Source organism: Arachis hypogaea, chromosome 18 (genome assembly GCF_003086295.3).
Source record: "Arachis hypogaea cultivar Tifrunner chromosome 18, arahy.Tifrunner.gnm2.J5K5, whole genome shotgun sequence".
Taxonomy (NCBI): domain Eukaryota; kingdom Viridiplantae; phylum Streptophyta; class Magnoliopsida; order Fabales; family Fabaceae; genus Arachis; species Arachis hypogaea.
In genome coordinates this window covers 72,700,678-72,710,883 of record NC_092053.1, presented here as the reverse complement: position 1 = coordinate 72,710,883, position 10,206 = coordinate 72,700,678, and the positions used below count along the sequence as shown (strand labels likewise).

The 10,206-nt window shown below is 36.1% G+C and overlaps 1 long non-coding RNA gene and 1 other non-coding gene across 2 annotated transcripts; both read left to right on the top strand.

Moving 5' to 3' along the window:
- Positions 1-321: 321 nt before the first annotated feature.
- Positions 322-429, top strand: LOC112773883 (small nucleolar RNA R71). Its single transcript, XR_003188407.1, has one exon. It is a non-coding gene; the product is annotated as a small nucleolar RNA R71 (small nucleolar RNA).
- Positions 430-2,974: 2,545 nt separating this feature from the next.
- LOC112771485 (uncharacterized) lies at positions 2,975-6,353 on the top strand. The gene is made up of 2 exons (XR_003187094.3): positions 2,975-3,905; positions 6,030-6,353. It is a non-coding gene; the product is annotated as an uncharacterized lncRNA (long non-coding RNA).
- Positions 6,354-10,206: the final 3,853 nt, after the last annotated feature.

Below are 10,206 nucleotides of genomic sequence, written 5' to 3'. Positions count from 1 at the left end.
TGGGACTAGTTGTTGGTTTTGCTGCGGTTGAGTTTGCTGAGCTTGTTGATTCAACTGCATTTGCTTCGGCAGGTTGGTCATCTCACAGATGCTTCGATTTAGAGCAGCAGTCTCTATGCCAGAAGATACTTCTGCAACGGCCCTTGAACGGCCTTGCTTCTGTCTGTGGTTCCGAGTAGATTCAGCTAAATCACTGATCAATTGCCAAGCTTCATCAGTGGTCTTGTACTTCTTCATAGACCCATTGCTGGCACTTTCCAATGTGGTCTTATCCTGGGGCCTCATTCCTTGTGTGACATAGCTGAGTAGTACGATCTTGTCAATCATGTGGTGGGGGCATGCTTCCAGAAGATTATTGAAGCGCTCCCAGTATTCAAAGAAAGTCTCATTGTCGTCCTGAACAATTGTAGAGATATCCTTCCTCAGTTTATCAGTAACTTCAGATGGAAAGAATTTCTCCAGAAACTCCTTTCTGAGTGTATCCCAGTTGGATACATTTGCTAGAGGTTGAGTGTAGTACCACTCTCTTGCTTTTCCCTCAAGAGAGAACGGAAAAGCTTTCAGCAGAATTGAAGTTTCATCAGTGCCATCACGCCTGACAGTAGAACAAGCTGCCTGGAAATCTCTCAAGTGCTTGATAGGCTCTTGAGCAGGTAGGCCATGAAACTTGGGCATCAAATTTAGCAGTGCGGTATTTATTTCAAAATCCATAGCTACCGCTGGATGATGCGCTTGAAACGGTTGCATTGTAAAATCAGGAGCTCCTTCCTCCTGAATGGTAACTCTTCTAGCTGCCATGTTTTCTGCACATAAAACAACCGAATCAGTAGAACGGGGGCTGGTTTCTTCCCCAAATTCACTTTCAGATCCGCCCTCAGAGCGGGCTAACCTACGCTGTTCTCGCCTTATTCGTGAAATTGTCCTTTCAATTTCAGGATCGAATATTAGCAAGCGCGGATCAAGAAGTGAACGTGTCATTTGACAGAAGAAACATGCAGCTCATAGTAGCAAAATTAAATAAAATGCAAATAAATAAATTCTAATTAATAAAATTAGCACTCTATTGCAACTCCCCGGCAACGGCGCCAAAAATTGATGGGAAGCAGAAGCTGGTGAATTAAAAATTTATTAAAACGGTTACGTTGCGAGTATAGTTCTTAACTCCCCGAAAATCTGCCTATCAATTTAGAAATATGTCACAGAGAGTTTAAATTAAAATTACTGGGAGTTTTAAGTCCCAGGTCGTCTCCCAACGAGTTGTAGAAAAGTGTGCTGTTTTATTAATCAGATGTTCCAAGAAGTTGAGCTAGGTAAATTGGGAATTAAATTGAGGAATTTTAAATAATATAAATAAAAGTCTTGACTGGGAATTGATTGGTTGGAATCTCTATCATTGATGGTGTGATTGTAAGATTAATTTATAATTAATGGTTGTTCTGTTTGGTTATCCTTTACTAGGTAAAGGAAAGTCAAACAAGTGGGAATGCCAGATCTGTTCACAAGTTGCAACCCACTTAGTTCAAAGGGATTGGCATCGGTGACAAGATAGCAATCCAACAATTAACCCAATTACAAATTTTCTTTCAATCCTTCCAACTCAAGAGTTCATTTTAATCAACTCCCCATCAAGTAAGGGAACTACTCACGCATTGTAAATAAAGAATCCATGGCACATGAAAGGAAATTAAAAGAAGACATGATTATTGATATTGAAATTGAATTAAAAAGAAATAATCCTTGCATTAAATAATCATAAAAGTATCTGAATGACAAAATTGAACATAACAAAGAACATGGAAGATTAGAACCAAGTTAAGAGAACAAACTAGAATGATGATGTCTTGATGAGGAAATAACTCTTCTCAATGTTCCAATGCTACGATCAATTGAAAATTAAAATCCTAAAACTAGAGAGAAAAAAACCTAAGAGAGTGAAAAACTAGATCTAAAACTACTGAATGAATGTCTCTGTTGTTTCTGCATATTCTCTGACTCTAATCTGCTGTTCCGGGCCAAAAACTGGGCCGAAATAAGGCCCAAAATCGCCCCCATCAAATTCTGCAGATTATGCAGATCGCACATGTCACGCGATCGCGTCGTCCATGCGGACGCGTCGCTTGCACTTTTTCCTCTCCACGCGTTCGCGTCGTCCACGCTACCGCGTCGGCTGTGCTTTCCAATCCGCGTGGCCGCGCAAGCCATGCGGCCGCGTCGCTGCGATTTGCGCTCCTTTGCGCGGTCGCGTGAGCCATGCGACCGCGTCACTTCTCGCTGGTTATCTCCTCAATTTCTTGTGTTCCTTCCATTTTTGCTAGCTTCCTCTCCAATCTCCATCTCATTCATGCCCTATGGGGCCTGAAACACTTGACACACAGATCACGGCATCGAATGGAATAAAGGAGAATTAAAAGTGAATCATTAAAGTCTCTAGGAAGCAATTTTCAAACATGTACTGAATTTAGGAAGGAAATCTAAATGCATGCTAAATTGAGGAATAAGTGGGCAAGGATCATGACAAAACCACACAATTAAACACAATATAAACCATAAAATAGTGGTTTATCAACTGGCAATAATTCTCTACATAAAATTTGGCGCCATTGCGAGGGAATTGCAATGGCGTTACATTGTTGGCTATTGTTAATATGTGAATATGGGAATAGTTTGTTTTTATTGGTTGCTTGTTTTTGCTTGTAAATATGTCTCTTGGTTGTTAGCTTGCCTTAATAGATTTTTGTTTTAAAATGGTAATTTTTCTTTAAATCACCTTTTTAGCTTGAATGGCATGTTTAAAATTTTTCAATTAGTTTTTGGATGGTTTATTTAATTTTGGGTAGATTTTTGTTTGTAAATACTCCATAATTTTGATTTGGAAAAAATAATTTTGGATTAATTTTAAAGTTAATGTAAATAGTTGCTTATTTTTTTCTATTAATTTTTTTTATATGCATTTTGAAATGTTGGATGAAATTCTAATTTTGAAAAAAAAAAAATTACTGTGCGTACGCACTTACACTCTCGAACACCCCTTGTGCCTGTAGCATTCGCACAGCGTGTGCATATGCACAATGGCCCATTTTCATCTCCGTGTGTACGCACGAACCTTGGTGCGTATGCACCTCCAATTCTCCCTCCTCTGTTGAGAGCGCCGGCACGGTCGGTGAGTCCGCACAGCCCCCTGAGGTGCGAACCCTGTGACTCCTCAGTAGCCCTCTTCTCCTTCCCCAACGTTCATCCCTATCTCCTTCTTCCCTGCCTCAGACCATCATCACGCTACCACCCTGCGCCGCCAGAACCCTAATCGCCAGCGCCACCAACCAACACCACCACCCCTCCTCTCGGACAACCAGCCCCACATCGCCGTCCAGCCTCCTTTCTCTACCCTCAGCCATACCAACCCTCTTCTCTTTTATTTGTCGAAACCTAGTTTTCTTCACGCCAGCCCCTGCTTCACCCCGAACCAGCCTCCAGTCACCGCGTCTAACCTCCTCCCTTCACCCACAACTGCTGGAGAGTTCTTTCCCCCTTGTCTGAACCCTAGCCTATCTTCTTGTTCTCCTTTCATCTTCTCGGAGCCAACCAACGTCCACCATCAGCTTCATCATCGAGTCTCATCATCACCACTGAACCGCCATTTCCTCTTCCCCTGACCACTGATCCACCGCCATCGCCACCGCAACCGCCGACCACCACCGTCGACTACCACTCACCCCTTCACACCATTCCCTTTCTTCTTCCTCTTCTCTCACTTCTATCTTCTCCTAACCCCCTGTCACCATAACAGCCGCGACACCACTATAACTGCCGGCGTCCCCTCAACCTTTACCACCCCTTCCACCCAATCTCCATATACCACCATCCCATTGCTCTCTTTACCCTCCATTGCCTTCTGGAAGCAAGAATAGGTTTCTATTTTTCATTCATTGAATTCTATTTCGTTCATTAGTTTACTGCTTATAGTTAATTTTGCTTCATTTAGTTTAGTTAGTTATGCATGTTTAGTTGATTAGGTGGTTAGAGAATCTAGCATGGATAGTGGATTTAGGTTGTTTTGATTAATAATGCTGTTTGGAAATGTTGCTATTTTATTGGTTTTTCTTGGCTTGTTTGTTGCTGGTGATGATTTGCCCCTGTGCTAATTTGGCTAGTTTGATGCTGCTGCATATTGGTTTATTGCTGCCTTATCCTGGCTAGTTGATGCTGAGTTCTTATTTTAATTTGAACCTATTCACTTGATTCAGTTAGGTGCATTTGTTTGGATTCATGTTGCTTGCTTGTGGAGTAGTTATTGAATTCAATGAAAGGAATACTGACTGAATCAATTACTGTTGTTTCTTACTGCTGTGCTTTTATTCATGGCTATTTGGGATGAACCAGCTGCTAAATATTGTTAATGGTTGCTTGTGCAGTGATGACTTTTGCTTAATGTATGAATTTGAGTTGTTTTTGCTGCTATTTTGTTCCAATTTGAACTCAATCACTTGACTCAAGGTGCTTAGTTGTTTAAATTCATGTTGAATACTTGTGATTGGTTGTTGAATTCAAGAAAAAAATGCTGCTGGATTGTTCCTTGTTGCTGTTTTGGTGCTATATTTTTCTTGAAATTCTGATTTGAGCCAAATCATTGAACTCAATTTGGTTTAAAGTGTTTGAATTCAGAATGCTTGCTTATTGAATGATTCATTGTTGATGGAGTGATACTGTTTTTCTTGAATTTAAATTGAATTGTCAATTGCTCCATTTCAAGTTTCCATTTTGTTCTTGCTTCAAATTTGACTGCTGCTGATTTTTCAATCCATGTTGTCTCATTTGCTTACTTCACATGATTACATATCTCGTTTTTGTGTTTTTAATTGTCAATGAACTCATATGGAATTTGAATTGATTGGTTGAATTGGAAATGACCAATTTACTGCTGAAATGCTGCCGGATTTTTCCTATCCTTATTTTATTAAGTGACATTGTGTTATTTGGGGCCACAAGATTATATTTGACAGATTTCTGTGTCAAAATAGACCCTTGTTTGCTACATGATTTCTGATTTCCTCAAGAACTTCTTTGCAAGTTTTGGTCATGCTTCTAACATTCTTTGCTTGTTTGTAATGCTAATTTACTTCTATGCATTGAATAGTTCAAGTGAATTTTCAAATTGACCATAAACTTGAAATTCTTTTGAAAATTAGAGCCTCTTTTGTATAAACTCACAAGATTGAAGGTTTTTAATCTATGTGGCTGATTTGATTCATTTTATTCATGCCTAACTTACATTAAGCCACATAGATCATGAGGTTTTCAATTTTTGTTTCAACTTGTGACTTTTATGCCTCGTTATAATTTGGAGTTTGAATTTTCCTTACCTTTATCAACACCAAAATGTCTCACCTTATGCTAAATGGATGTGCCCACTATTCTTTGATTATATGCCCACTAAAATCGCATTACTCAGTTAAGCATAAGGCATATTTTATTTTGAGAAGTTGAACATGAACTTGCTTGTTTTGGAACTTTGGAAATTTTCAGAATTTAGGGACGGTTTTGCTATGACCATAACTTTTGCCTTTCTCTTTTGTTTTCAACTAACTCTTTCTTTTCCTTTTCATAACTTTAGACCTTTTCTTTTCTTTTTCAACTAACTTCTTCTCCATAACTTTTGACTATCTTTTCTTTCTTTTCTTTTTCAACTGACTATTTTTTTTTTACTCACATAACTTTTAACTTTCTTTTTCTTTTCAACTAACACTAACTTTTTAACTGTTTTCTTTTCTTCACCGACCTTTTGACTTTTCTTTTCCTTTTCAACTAACTTTCCTTTTAACCTTTTACCTGTTTTCTTTTTCTTCTAGCATAGCAATAACGCTCCTTTCTTCTTTTTCTCTTTGATAAACAAGTAAGTTAGCTTTCTTAGATTCTTTTATTTGATTGGAAGTTACTTCTTCTAACTTGAATCTCATGTGTGCTTTCATTCAAATTTATATTATCTGTTCACTTCATACATATGCTATTTTGTGACTTAGCTCTTTCTTTTTCAGCACCACCATCACTCTCGCAGCCACTTTTGTATGGTGACATAGTGATGACTCCTTCCACTCCGCATGATCGTGAGCACCGAGGACGGTGCTACATTTTAAGTGTGGGGAGGTTGTGCATCTTCAGCAAGCGCATTTTGGGTGACAAGCTTCATTTTTTAACACTTTTAGTGTAGTTTCTTTTTATGTTTTTTTTGGTACTTTGTATATATTTTATCCTTCTGAGAAACTTTTTACTCAGTTTATTGCACTTTCTTAGTTTATTACACTTTTAAATTTTGCTTGTACATAACTTAGTATTATATAGTAGTTATGCATATTTTGACATTTTGCTTTTAATATTAGCTTTTACATATGCTTTTTGGTTTTTAGGCTTGATTGTGATTTTGGATGATGTGATGATTGCATCTAAGTTTGATTTCCTATATACTTGCTATTTTGGTTTGATTGAAATTAGGAATTAAACTTAGAATTTTTTACCTTTTTCATCCAATCACATCATATATATATATAGAATAAATGTTAGTCAATTTAATGAAATTTCCAAGAAACCTACTTTTTATAGGGTATTGAAATTCAAATTGAATTGAGTTGAAATTTTTTTGAAACTTGCATGATTCATACATTGTGGAATATAGTTTTTGAGTTAAAGCACACATAACTTGTGAGATTTTGAGCCTTATTGTGTGGTTGCATTATTCAACCACTCACTTTATTCTTGTGTGTTGCTCTTCTTTATGATTGTAATCTTTGGTTTGTTTAATTCTATATATCCATTGTTTAATGTATATTTATGCAAGTATGTGATTGAGGCCATTATTCCTTTATAACTCACTTAACCCAAAAAGCCTACCATTTTATTTACCTTTGCTTACCACTTTGAGCCTTTTAATTCCCTTTTATTCTTGATTGAGCACACCACTAGCTATAAGCGGAAAAATAATGAATGTCCCTATTTTGAATCTTTGAATAGCTTAAGTTAGTGAGAGTGTGTAGTGTTTAAGTGTGAAAAAAATGTGGGAACTTGGGTTGATGAAAATGTGTTTTATGCTTGTTGAGAAATACTAGGAAATTTTGGGGGGGCATACTCATGTAATACTATAGAAACTATATGCATTGATGTGTTGTTATATATATACTATGTTTCAAAAAAAAGAGAAAAAAAAAAAAGAGAAATACTGAAAAGGGGACAAAATTACCCCAATATGAAATTCAATAAAAATCAATGCATATGTGATGAATTGCATTTAATGCATGAGTGTGTGTATATGTAAAAGTGAGATTATGGGTAGCTAGGCTTGATATTAGAAGTTTATAGGTTGTGTGTGTTAGGTGATAATTTAGGCTAATCAAAGATTCAAAGGCAAGCTCACCTAGCCATATATACATCCTTACCTTTCACCTTAGCCTTATTACACAACCTTAAAAAGACCTCATGATATTTGCATATGTACATTAAGTATTTGTTGATTGGTTAGATGAAAAACAAACTTTAGAAAGCATGATTAGAGGAGAATTTAGTGGATTGACCCTAAACACTTGAGTGACTAGAGTGCATACACATATCTGGTGAGGGTTCAATCACTCAATTTCATAATTCCACCTATGATTATTGCTTATCTTGCAAGTTTGGTTAAATTCTTTTATATGACTCAATCCAATTGTGAATAGGATTTGGTTATAATTGCTTTAGTCCTTGGTTGTTGATAAACTACTATTTTATGGTTTATCTTGTGTTTAATTGAGTGGATTTTATCAACTCTTTACCCACTTATTCATACTATTTGCATGGTTTTACATTTGCCTTCCTAATTATATGCTTTGATTGAAAACATGCTTCTTTGGCCTTAAGTTCCCTATGTTTAAATCCTCTCTTATTACCATTAGATGCCTTGATATGTGTGTTAAGTGATTTCAGAGATTACAGGGCAGGAATGGCTCAGAGAATGAAAAGGAAGCATGCAAAAGTGGAAGGAATACAAGAAGTTGGAGAAATAGCTAAGCTGTCCAGCTTGACCTCTTCGCACTCAAACGGCTATAACTTTAGCTACAAAGGTCCAAACGACGCGGTTCCAGTTGCGTTGAAAAGTTAACGTCTAGGGCTTCGATTTGATATATAATATACAATAGTTTCCCTAACGATAGGCAACGCGAACGCATGCTCCACGCCGCCGCGTCACAGTGACGAAAAATCAGCGTGTTTGAATTTGCAACCAGCGAATTATGGGCTGTTTTCGACCCAGTTTTCGACCCAGAAAACACAGATTAGAGACTATAAAGTGGGGTAATGCATCCATTCATAATCAAGCTCTCACATTCACAATTTTAGGAGTACATGTAGTTTTTTAGAGAGAGAGAGAGGTTCTCTCCTCTCTCTTAGGATTTAGTTTTAGGATTTAGGATTATTTCTTCTTCATCACAGGTTCAATGTTCCTTTTATTTATTTTCCTAATTTGATTTATGAACTTTTCCATGTTACATGTGATATCTTTATTAGTTCTAATTGAGGAATTTCAGATTTATGATTGTTCTCTCTTTTATTTATGATATAAATAATTTGAATTTTTCCCTTTTGGCTTTGGTTGAGTCATTGGAGACACTTGAGTTATCAAACTCATTGTTGATTGAAAATTGGAATTCTTCAAGAATTAATTCGGGTTCCAATAACTCTAACTTTTCCCAAGGAAAGACTAGGACTTGAGGAATCAGAATTAATTCATCCACTTAACTTACCTTCATAGTTAGAGGTTAACAAGGTGGGAGAAAAATCTAATTCTCATTACAATTGATAAGGATAACCAAGATAGGACTTCCAGTTTTAATACCTTGCCAAGAGTTTATTTTATTATTACTATTTTTCTTATTGTTCAACATACTGCTTCCTTACTTTCAAAACCCCCAATTTACAAACTCATAACCAATAATAAGAACATACCTCCCTGCAATTCCTTAAGAAGACGACCCGAGGTTTAAATACTCGGTTATCAATTTTAAAGGGGTTTGTTACTTATGACAACCAAACGTTTGTAAGAAAGGTTGATTGCTTGGTTTAGTAACTATACTTGCAACGAGAGTTTACTATAACTTCTAAACCATCAATCTTCAGTTCTTCAAAATGGCGCCGTTGCCGGGGAATTGCAAACGTGTGCCTTATTATTGGTTATTGTAAATATTTGCTTTTTACTTATTTATTTGTTTTTATTTTTGTTTTTATTTTTTTTTCTTTTTCATAAATTAAGAGGTTATTGGTTTTTATTTAGTTATTAAAAAAATTTTTTCAAAAATTTGTTCTTCATGTTCATCTTGATCTTCAAATTGTTCTTCGTGTTCATCTTGACCTTCAAGTTGTTCTTAGTTGTTTTCTTTGTTTTGATCCAAAAATTTTAAGTTTGATGTTATTTTATTATTTTTCTCTTTTCTCATTAAATTCAAAAATTTCAAAATTTAAAACTCAAATTTCAAATTTCAAATTTCAATTTTCAAAATTCAAAATTTAAAAAAAATTAAATTCAAATTTCAAATTTCAAAAATTTAATTTTCAAATTTCAAAATTTAATTTTCAAATTCAAAATTTAAATAACCTTTTAATTTAAATTTGTTTTTTATTTTTGTTTTTAATTTTTATTTGCTACTATGAACTCTCACCCCTTTGGCTATGAGTCTGGTTACAATTATGTTGCAGGAAGAAAAAATTACAATGAGAACAGACATCAAGGTTGGAACAATCAAAGATGGGAGGAGCCACAAGGATTTGATAAACCCTCATGGCAACAACCACCTCCAATGGACTATCAACAACCACCACCATATGCCTATGAAACCTTTCCTCAACATGACTTTGGACCATGGTGCACAAATTGTGAATCACACTTTTCACAACTCGTACCACTGACCAGCAAGTGCACTGGGTCGTCCAAGTAATACCTCACGTGAGTAAGGGTCAAATCCCATGGAGATTGTTGGTTTGAAGCAATCTATGGTTATCTTGTAAATCTTAGTCAGGAAGTCAATTATATTTATCAGTTGAATTGCAAATAAACAAGAGAGCATGGATTAAAGGTTACTTGTTATGCAGTAATGGAGAATATGTTGGAGTTTTGGAGATGCTTTGTCTTCTGAATCTCTGCTTTCCTCTGTCTTCTTGTTCACGCACGCACGTCCTCCTATGGCAAGCTGTGTG